This window comes from Pinus tabuliformis, chromosome J (genome assembly GCF_031772625.1).
Source record: "Pinus tabuliformis cultivar Carrire ecotype Pingquan chromosome J, CPIR1, whole genome shotgun sequence".
Taxonomy (NCBI): Eukaryota; Viridiplantae; Streptophyta; class Pinopsida; order Pinales; family Pinaceae; genus Pinus; species Pinus tabuliformis.
The window spans coordinates 1587412835-1587422380 of NC_142295.1; positions in this window are offsets into that span (position 1 = coordinate 1587412835).

The following is a 9546-nucleotide window of genomic DNA, read 5'->3' on the forward strand; positions in this document are numbered from 1 at the left end:
GCTGTATCTGTTTGTTGCTAAGGCTCTGTCACACCTTAGGTGGATAGGATCGTCCTGCATAGGCATTTTTCCCCACAACAATGGGCAGGCTGTCACAGCAAGATGAACTACTGCTGAATCCACAAGTGTCATTGCAGACATTTGAGAAATGGGCAATTGATTTTGTAGGACCGATTCAACCCCAGGTAAGAAAACAGGTGCATGCTACATCATCACCACAACAGAATATTTGACTAGATGGGCGGAGGCATAGCCTATGAATGACTATATAGGGGCAAGAACAACAAATTTTTTGTTTGAATGTGTTTTGACCAGGTTCGGTTGCATGGAGTTATTGATGAGTGACCACGATACACATTTTCTCAATGAAACGATTAGCACGATGACAGAAGAGTTCCAGGTTTACCATCAGAACAGTACACCATATCATCCTCAGGCCAATGGAACAGTTGAGGCTTTCAATAAGATATTAGCTAATGTGTTGATGAAGATTTGCAACATGCAGTGGAATGATTGGGATGTGTGCATACCAGTGGTGTTATGGGCATACAGAACTACTTGTAAAAAGCTAACAGGTTAGACGCCTTTCTGATTGATTTATGGTGTAGAGGCTATAATTCCAATGGAATATATCATGTCAAGTCTACGCATATTAGCTTTCATGGGAATGGTGAACCATGGAGCCTTAGAAGAATGGCTCACGTAGCTAATGGAGCTTGAAGAAGATAGGTTTTTTCAGCAGGTTCAGAAGGAATGCGAAAAATATTGGCATGATCGGCACATCAAATTGCACACCTTCAAGGTAAATGACTTAGTTTTATTATATGATAGAAAGTTCACTAAGTTTCTAGGTAAGCTTCAGATGCACTAGCTGGGGCCATATGTTGTCGAAGAAATTATAGATGGTGGCGCAGTTTAGCTTGCAAAGTTGAATGGAGAAAACCATTTCCTGGAAGGGTAAATGGAAGCCAGCTGAAGCCATACATAGGCGATCTGGCTCAATGACTACATGATGACAAGAAAATCTTAGCGCTCCAGGCAGCTGCAAGGGAGTGCGGAACTATAAACTAAACTGCCCGATTTGTGGTACTACTTGATAGAGTGGCTGCACAGAAAAGGATGATGTCATAGTGTCTGAAGGCACACAAAGGGAGTTGCGCTATGAGAGGAGACATTGTGCAACACAACTAGAAAATGACTGTTAAAGTCACTGTTTATGATTTGAAAGCTAGGAGACAGTTAAGAGGAGTGGGGGACGCCATTTAACGCTGAAATATTTGAACATTTGGTGCCAAATCAGCATTTACGGATGGATTTTGGGGGGGGACGATTGAATTTGAATTCAAATTCGCCTATAAATTATGTGTGGATTTCCAACAGAGAACACTTTTCATCCCTAGAATTTTTTAGTTGTGATGTCTGTCATTTATGAATCCTCAGTTTTTTTCAGATTTGGACGCAAGCTCTATGTTTGACAATTTACCCAAGGATACCCAAAAATTTATTCTCAGCACTATGTTCGGACCAGGTGAGACTGCAAGCACCAGGGGAACTATTGCCTCCGAAGCAGCAGCTCTAGAAGTTTTTAGCATGGAGGCTTTGGCGCCTAAGCCTACGAAGCCGAGGTTGCCTAGACTGAAGCCTACATCAATGTGTGAAAATCCCAAACCCAAGAAAGACAAGAAGAAGAGGCCAATGCCAATGCGTGAGTCACCAAGGAAGAATTCTGCTACCCAGGCCCAGAAGAAAGATAAACAACCGACGAATGATAAGGTGAAAGTTGTAGATTTGGAGGATGAAGAGGGCGCAGAGGATATAGATACCGAGGGCGTGTAGACGTCTCCAAACTACCAGATTACATCCCTCCGTGTAAGGGAAAGGTGAAGGTCACTAAGGACCCAGATGTAGGGAAATTCCTCATAAATACACCCTTGCTACCAGAACGCATCACCTTTGAAGCCCCGTGCCTAGCGTGGATTCCCCATTTAAAAATGGAAGACTTGGATTTGTTGGAACATGAGAGGTTCCCTCACCTCGTGATGGAGAACTACATGAAGTAGGTGTACTATAAAGAATCTGGTGTCAACGCGTTGGTGCTAGTCGAGTGGATTCACAAAATGAATCAGTCAGGGTTGTTGAACCTGTTGTAGGTGCCCTACTACAACTACGCCAACATCAATATCATCTGTATCAAGCAATTACTGACCTTGGTACATGATGGATGTTTGTGGCCGAGTGCACCAATCCTAATTACAGACATGCTGATCCATCGAGTCATGCTCCTACCACATTTAGGCTTGAATCTTGCCAAGGAGTTTGGCAGAAAAACCAGTGAGCGCGACCTGGAAGAAATAATGAAGGAGAAATTCAAGCTAGTTAAGTAGTCACACAGGTACTCCATCGCATCTATCACCGACCCCATGGTGCAAATTTCCACACAGATCCTCACTGAGAAGGTCATGAGGAAATGTTGCCTGGATGAGGTTCTGATGCCAATAATCTTGTTAGTTGCACAGTGCACAGAAGGTGTGTAGTTTAATTGGTTGTGCTACCTTTGCAATGAGTTCCTTGTGAATTTTCATGAGGATCGTGATGAAGAAAAACCTTCCACTACACATGGTTTTTGCTCCCTGTCGTGCTAGTAGCTTGGGAGCTATTAGAGGATAGCCAGTTTCCTCCCTTGGAGAAAGGATTGTCGAAGGCTGCATAGTTTGCCTCCCTTTGGGACACAAAGGACTCCAAATAGGTCATGAAGACAAAAAAAATTAGGTGTTGAAGGAGGCAACCCTTCGCATGTCCATCAACCAGAAGCCACGGTTGTCCTTGAATATGCTTGAGCAATTATCAGAGTACACGGAGTTTAAGGCAAATTTCCACCACGTATATATCAGGGCGCAGAAGGATCCACAACCAAAGTGGTTTGATTTTTCTTATATTACCACAGACGATGCCATTCAAGAGGTTATCAAGTGCTGGCAAGAAAATTGGTATTCTCCATCCAATCTAGTCAGAGGCACTAGAAAAGGTGCTAGGAGTTCCACAGAGAAAAAGAAGAAGGAGGCAATAAAGCAGGCGGTCCAGTAGTTGGCTGAGAAGCGAAGAAAGGAGGCCGTGGAGAAGGCTCGACTAGAAAAGGAGTGTGCTACAAAGTAGCAAGCTAAGTAGGAACAACGTGACTCTGAGCAGAGCGGTAAATCCCCTTCACCCCAGACCAAGGAAGAGGAGCAGTCAGAGCAAGGAGGTGGCGGAGATGAAGAACAGAGCAATCCATTCCAGGTGAAGAGGTATAGGGAACAACATAAGGAGGGGCCCCGAAAGAAGTCGAAAGTGATGAAGCCATTGCTGGATCTCATCACTCTCAGAGAAGGTGATTTCAACAAGATCGGAGATAAAGTGCACAATACCATAGTGAGACTGTTACAGCAGTTTTAACAAAAGCACTTGCAGTCGCTAGGCACTCTTAAGAAGGATCTGTGCAAGTTGCAGATCCAGACCAGGAGGATACAGGTGGGCGTAGGGTAGGTGAGCAACGCAAAGATGAGCTTGGCACCAGGGACTAGTAAGGTTGCAGAGATGGTCAGATCAGTCGATCTTCGCGGATCATGCTACCCAAAGGGTATTTGAGCATGGAATGGGCTGATGACAAGGTCATCGTGATTACTATGAAGAACATCGGCCTCAACCTCGCATCACTCCCCAACGAGTATATTCACATGCAACAGACATGTGTGACAACAGAGCTGAGAGCATGAGAGAGGCGCAGGAGTAGCTTAATCAGAAAACACCAGGTGAACAATGAGAAAATGTTCACTGAGAAGATATAGACCTTGAAGGCAGAGGAAACAATCCATGTGCAGAGCACCCAGCTCATGGCCATGGTGGCAGAGGCTTGCATGACAGTGTGAGAGTTGCACATACCTAAGGAGGCACCATTAGAGGCCAAGATCAGGAAGCTTGTAATGGGTGTCTGTGATGCCCAAGCAGAGGTGGTTAGAGTTCAGTTTGAGCTGAACATGAAATTCACAGAACTGGAGCTCAAGTCACAACCTTCGATGCCGCCAACTATTATGGAACAACATGAAGCTACTATTAAGGATGGAATAGCTACTATCAATGTCGCGGTAGTGGACTGCATAGCGCTATTTGAGCAGGCCATGGAAGTAGTGACGACCTTGTAAGAAGATCCCAACCTTCAGAGATTAAAAACAGAGACTCGCAAGCTTCAGCAGCAATACGAAAAAGTACGAGCGATAGCACACACAGAGGCTACAGCGTAGCGCCTCACCAAGTTGCAGGGGGGGAAGAAACTCCTTGCACAAGTCGAAGCCATGCAAAAAATAGAGGCAGTCCTTAAGACATGGTTGGATCCTTGGTTGGAAGAATCCTACCAAGTCTTCACCAACATTCAGGAAAAGTTGGTGAACCTACATCTTACACAGCAAAAGATCAAGTAGGGCATCGAAGGACTAGCCATAGAACAACTGGTTGAAGAGGTGAAGAAGGAATCCATGCAGAGCATGACTGAAGTAGCAGTGGTGCAAGTGGAGCTGGGGGATCTTTGTAGAAAGATATTTGTGCCAGTTGAGTGACTCGATGGTGAGTCATGATCTTTGTGTTGGGGGCCTGTTGGGATGGGGTCCCCTGGGTCATTTTTGGGGCAAAAGCCCAGGTGTTGGGCATGGAATCCCCCCAAGGCATGTTTTGGGGCTTAAAGCCCAAGTTTTGACCAAGTCCTTTGTAAAAGCTCTGCGAATTGTGGGCGCAGAGCGCGAAGTCATAATAGAGTCACAGGGTTGTCTGCCCTTGTTTTTTTAATGTAATGTCAGCTTGATAGACCTACCCATGGTCCACGAATTATGGGATTGTATGAATAGAGCGAGGCTCTAAGTATAGAAGAAATAGTGAATAGAATGGAAGTGTGATGAGTCTGAGAGATTGAGTCATAGTGTAAAGTGTGTCTTTGGGTCGTAGAGTAGGAGAAGGCTCTGCAGCTGAGTGAGCAGAGGCCTAGTAGTCCGCAGCTGAGTGCGCAGGGTGGGTCGAGTCTGTAACCATTAGAAGACTTAATAAAGAGAAGTTTACCATAATTCTGTGTATCTTTTCCTGTTTTAATGTATGATTTGGTATAAATTGCAAGTGTACTGTTTAATTGATGTGGGAACTCATATGAATGTGTTGTATAAATAAATATAATGCAAGACTTCCATTTACGTGAAGATAATTGACTGGCATAGGAAGATAAGTAAGATCTCAGGTGTGACTTAGGGGAATAGCACAGAGCACTACTCCAGCAGCGTGGAAGCCCCACAGCCCCTGGTTAGGGTTGCGCAGAGGCATGTATATCAGGGTGTGAAGGCCTGGGAAGTGCGTGAAGCAACCTGCGTGAAGGAACTAATAGTTGGACCAGTTCAACCTCTCAGACATCTCAAGGGTGTGGAAACTTGGTTCCAACACCCCCCCATACCACTTAGAGTAAGATCTCAGTTTGCACTCTATGGATTGTTGCCGAAGGGGCTAGTAGTCTAGGGATTTGTTTGGATAATTAAATCTGAACCTAGGTGAGGCCCCAACAAGCCAACAAATGGTTCTATTGCAGGGAACAGGATTTGTATAGAGATGTATGATGTCGTATAACTGGAACCTGACAAAGAAAGGAATTGAAGATTGGTTGGACAGAAAGATTCATGAGTTTACGAAACAGGAAAACAGGAACCCACGACTATCAAAAGAAGAGTGGTTAGACTGCTACTTATACACAGAGATCCACGAAAGTTTCTTCGCATCTTTCCCTACTGAGCTATACAAGTGGATCGCGAAGCTAGCAGATAGCCAAGGAAGGTGTAATCTTGACAGACCTATTGTGTGGACTCCAAAATTGGTGCATATATTGGAAGCATCGGAGGATAAGATCGCACACACTGTTGATCACTCGCTTGATTGAATTATAGGAGGATTCATCACCAAGTTCCCGGTAGATACTTCAGTCAGCTATAGCGAGGTAGAACGATACTTCCCCAAATGGCTGTGAGGTAAGTACGTTAAATTTGTGAACACTTGGACTAAAATGCTACTGTGTGAAAAATAGGTTATGCAAATAAATTGATGTTTGGGGCTATGCGAAGTGGGAGAATCTACAGAAATTAAGGTAGTACAGAACTAGAAACCAACCCGTTGATTTCATCTCCACGAGGAGCGAAGAAGAGCTCGTGAAGGTCTCACCAAGAAGTGCTATCAATTTGATAAGGCAAAGGATTCTGTGCATACCACCCCCACCCACATCGCCGCCAGTTTCACGTCTTCACCCCCATCTTCACCCATACCACCTCTGCCACCACCGCGAAGCATTATGGTGAGTGCGATAAAGTTGTTAGTGCTCAAAGGAATAGGGAATGAAGATCCAAACCAGTTTTGGTTTGTGTTAAAAGCTGTATGGGAAGTGCAGGGAGTCACAGATGACAATATAAAGAAGGAAATCCTGGTCAGCGCTCTGTAGGATTGCGCGCTAACATGGTACATTAAAAATTCCAATGACAATCCAAATGCAGGGATCACAGATATCCAAGCTGTGCTAAAAAAATAATTTAGCAGGCCAAAGTCAGAGGCACAATCGATCATTGGATTTAAGGAAATCACAATGGTGCCAGGCGAGACCCCTTGGGAGTTGGATCAGAGACTAAAGTGCACAATTCACGAAGCTAACATGATGTTGACAGATGGATAGCACCACGAATGGTTTGTAGCATTGTTAACGCCACATCTAAGGAACACACGGTCACAACAAGGGCCAACAACTCATGCTAAGGCCTTGGAGATCGCAATGAGATTGCACGAGACCCCGATACAAGATCCCAACCTGGCAGTTCAACAGATTCATGCACAGTTGAAAAACTTGTGCCTTGAGATGTAGAGTATGAAACAAGACATGACAGTTCACCTAGAAGTGCGCTATGAGGTATGGTGCGTAAAGTGCAAGGGTCACGGACATGACAAGGACCACTACTCAGTGTTTGCAAATTACCTCGCAAGAGGAGGGCCAATGCCATTGAGACCAGAGGCACAAGCAGGATTGAGCACGACACTTGCATTATGGTGTGTAATTTTTCAGATAGGAGGAAAGCATGCTACAGACAACTGCCACTTATTACAAAATTACACACGGAGTTCACAGTAGTTGTTCTGTAATTTCTGTAGATCAGTAGGCTGAGTGCACCTGTAGAAGTTATGAGCTGATGATGGATTGGACTCCTACCTATAGAGTTTAGGCCGAAATACGACCCCTTGACCAGAACGCAGGAATGGAGCAAACCAGATTTCAGGGGCACGGACAAGGCCGAGGTGGAGGAGGATCAGGAAGAGGTTGTGAAAATATGATATGTTACAATTGTGGAGGGCCAGGACATTATGCTCGTGATTGTACAAATCCAATGCGGCCATCATGTTTGTATTTTATATTGTTTGATCATGAGACAGAGGATTGTCCCATGCTAATAGCAAGGTTGCATGATAAAGGAGCACTGCAACCTCCCTCGACTCAGCACCTGCAAATGATGAGGTTTGAGCCACGCGAGGAAGACCCTAATGTGAATATTGTGCTCTGAAGTGGAATTACGACAGGGGATGACAAAGGTAGGCAGCATCGAGAAAGTACTTGGGTTCGCAAGGCTCCAACGAAGGAACCCAAGCTTGATTTGGAGCACGCTAAGGAAAACTTGATGAAAGCCAAGAAGAGATTTGTTGATGCCTCCCCTTCAGGAAGTAAAGATAGATCGAAGCTGGAAATGGACCCATCAATGCTCACCACGTTCTTGGAAACATGCATGAAGCTGCTGCGCGATAGCAAGGCTATAAAGGGGCTATAGGAACTCATTAATAGATGCGCTAGGATCGTGCTAGGAGAACTGCGTGTAGTCCGGAAGCTCAGAGAGCACACAATGTGAATGGGAAGGGAGATGAGATTGACTACATAGATTGGAGAATATGAGATGGACCAAGTGATTCTAGATCTAGGACCGGATGCGAATGTCCTGCCGAAGCAGACATGGGAGTGGGGAATGCCTACACTGCAATGGTCTCCTATCCAACTGCGAATGGAAAACCAGCAAAAGATCCTACCTATGGGGAGATCGCAAGGAATCACAGTGGATATCGAAGGAGCAAGCGCGCTAGCAGATTTTGAATTGATAGAGATTGTTGATGACAACAATCCCTATCTTGCGCTATTAGGAATAGATTGGGCCACTGACATGAATGGGTGATAAATCTGAAGAAGTGTAAGATGATTTTTTAGAAAACGTCTCTGTGCATAGTTGTACCTTTGGACCCTGCAGAAGGATCATGCTACACGGAGCCAGTGTGCGACTACGACAGTGACGATGACTTGGACTGAATCTACAAGATAATCGTGTGAGAGCAAGATTGGGTGAATCCGACCGCAGATGGGTGAATCTCATGGGAGTGTGAAAGCTCCTGCACATCGGATTCAGATGAGGAAATAGAACAATGGCAAAACTGGTTACACGAGGAAACCACACTTAAATGTAACATGATGAGACGATCGCTACACTGGGTATCGACGAAGGTGAGGGATCTACCTACGTATGATGGGTTAAGTGAGGTGGTGACTTCCTGATCAGATTTGAAAGAGAAGTGCTAGAACAACAATGTTTCGAAGCTTTGAAGTGGGTACTGTGTGCTACGCATGCGAGGTAGTGGGGTACGCACCAAAGAAGTTTTGAGGACTGGTGCGAATGCAAAAGGATGGCACATGTGGTTTGGGAAGCCTCAGATGTGATTAACAGAAAATATTGCTGGACGAAATGATCTGCATGCCCACCTATCCAGATGGATGCAGGCATACGGTGCGAAACCTGCGCAGATGCACACAATCTTCATGTTAGGAGACACGGTTAGTAAGCAAGTGCGGGCAAGCCAATGGCGTGAATGACCCCTCAGGTTGGAACCCCGAAGTAGGAAAAACCAAGTGCGTAGAAGGTTCTCTACACAGAAGCCTTTAACAAAGTATGTGAAGTGATGAACAAGGTCCACAATGCGAAGTAGACTGACTGGGACCTGCACATGCCAAATGTTCTATGGGCTTATAGGAACGCATGCAAGAACCTGACACGCAGGCACCTCCGAGGCTAGAGTATGAAGTGAATGTTGTAATCCCCATAGAGGATGAAATGCCTAGTCTACACATGGCAACACTGGTAGATACAACAGTTCGTGGAACCTTGGAAGAAGAAAGCCAACAAGGCAATTTTAGGATCCAAGAACTTGGGAAAGAAAGGGTGTGATTAAGGGTGAAAAGCACTCTGGTAGAAGCTGAAGTCAAGAAGTTGGAGGATGAGATAAAGGAAGATTTTCTCGATAAGAAGACCAGGGTGATAAAACAAGGTGTGCACGATCACGCTGACAAGTTTGAGGACTATCGTCACGAATTGATCAGTCTGATGCCTTGGCTTGGACCACATCACTAAGTGAATCAACTAGGGTGGCGCATTGTAGATCATAAAGTGCGTGACGCTGCCAATAACAACAAAAGGT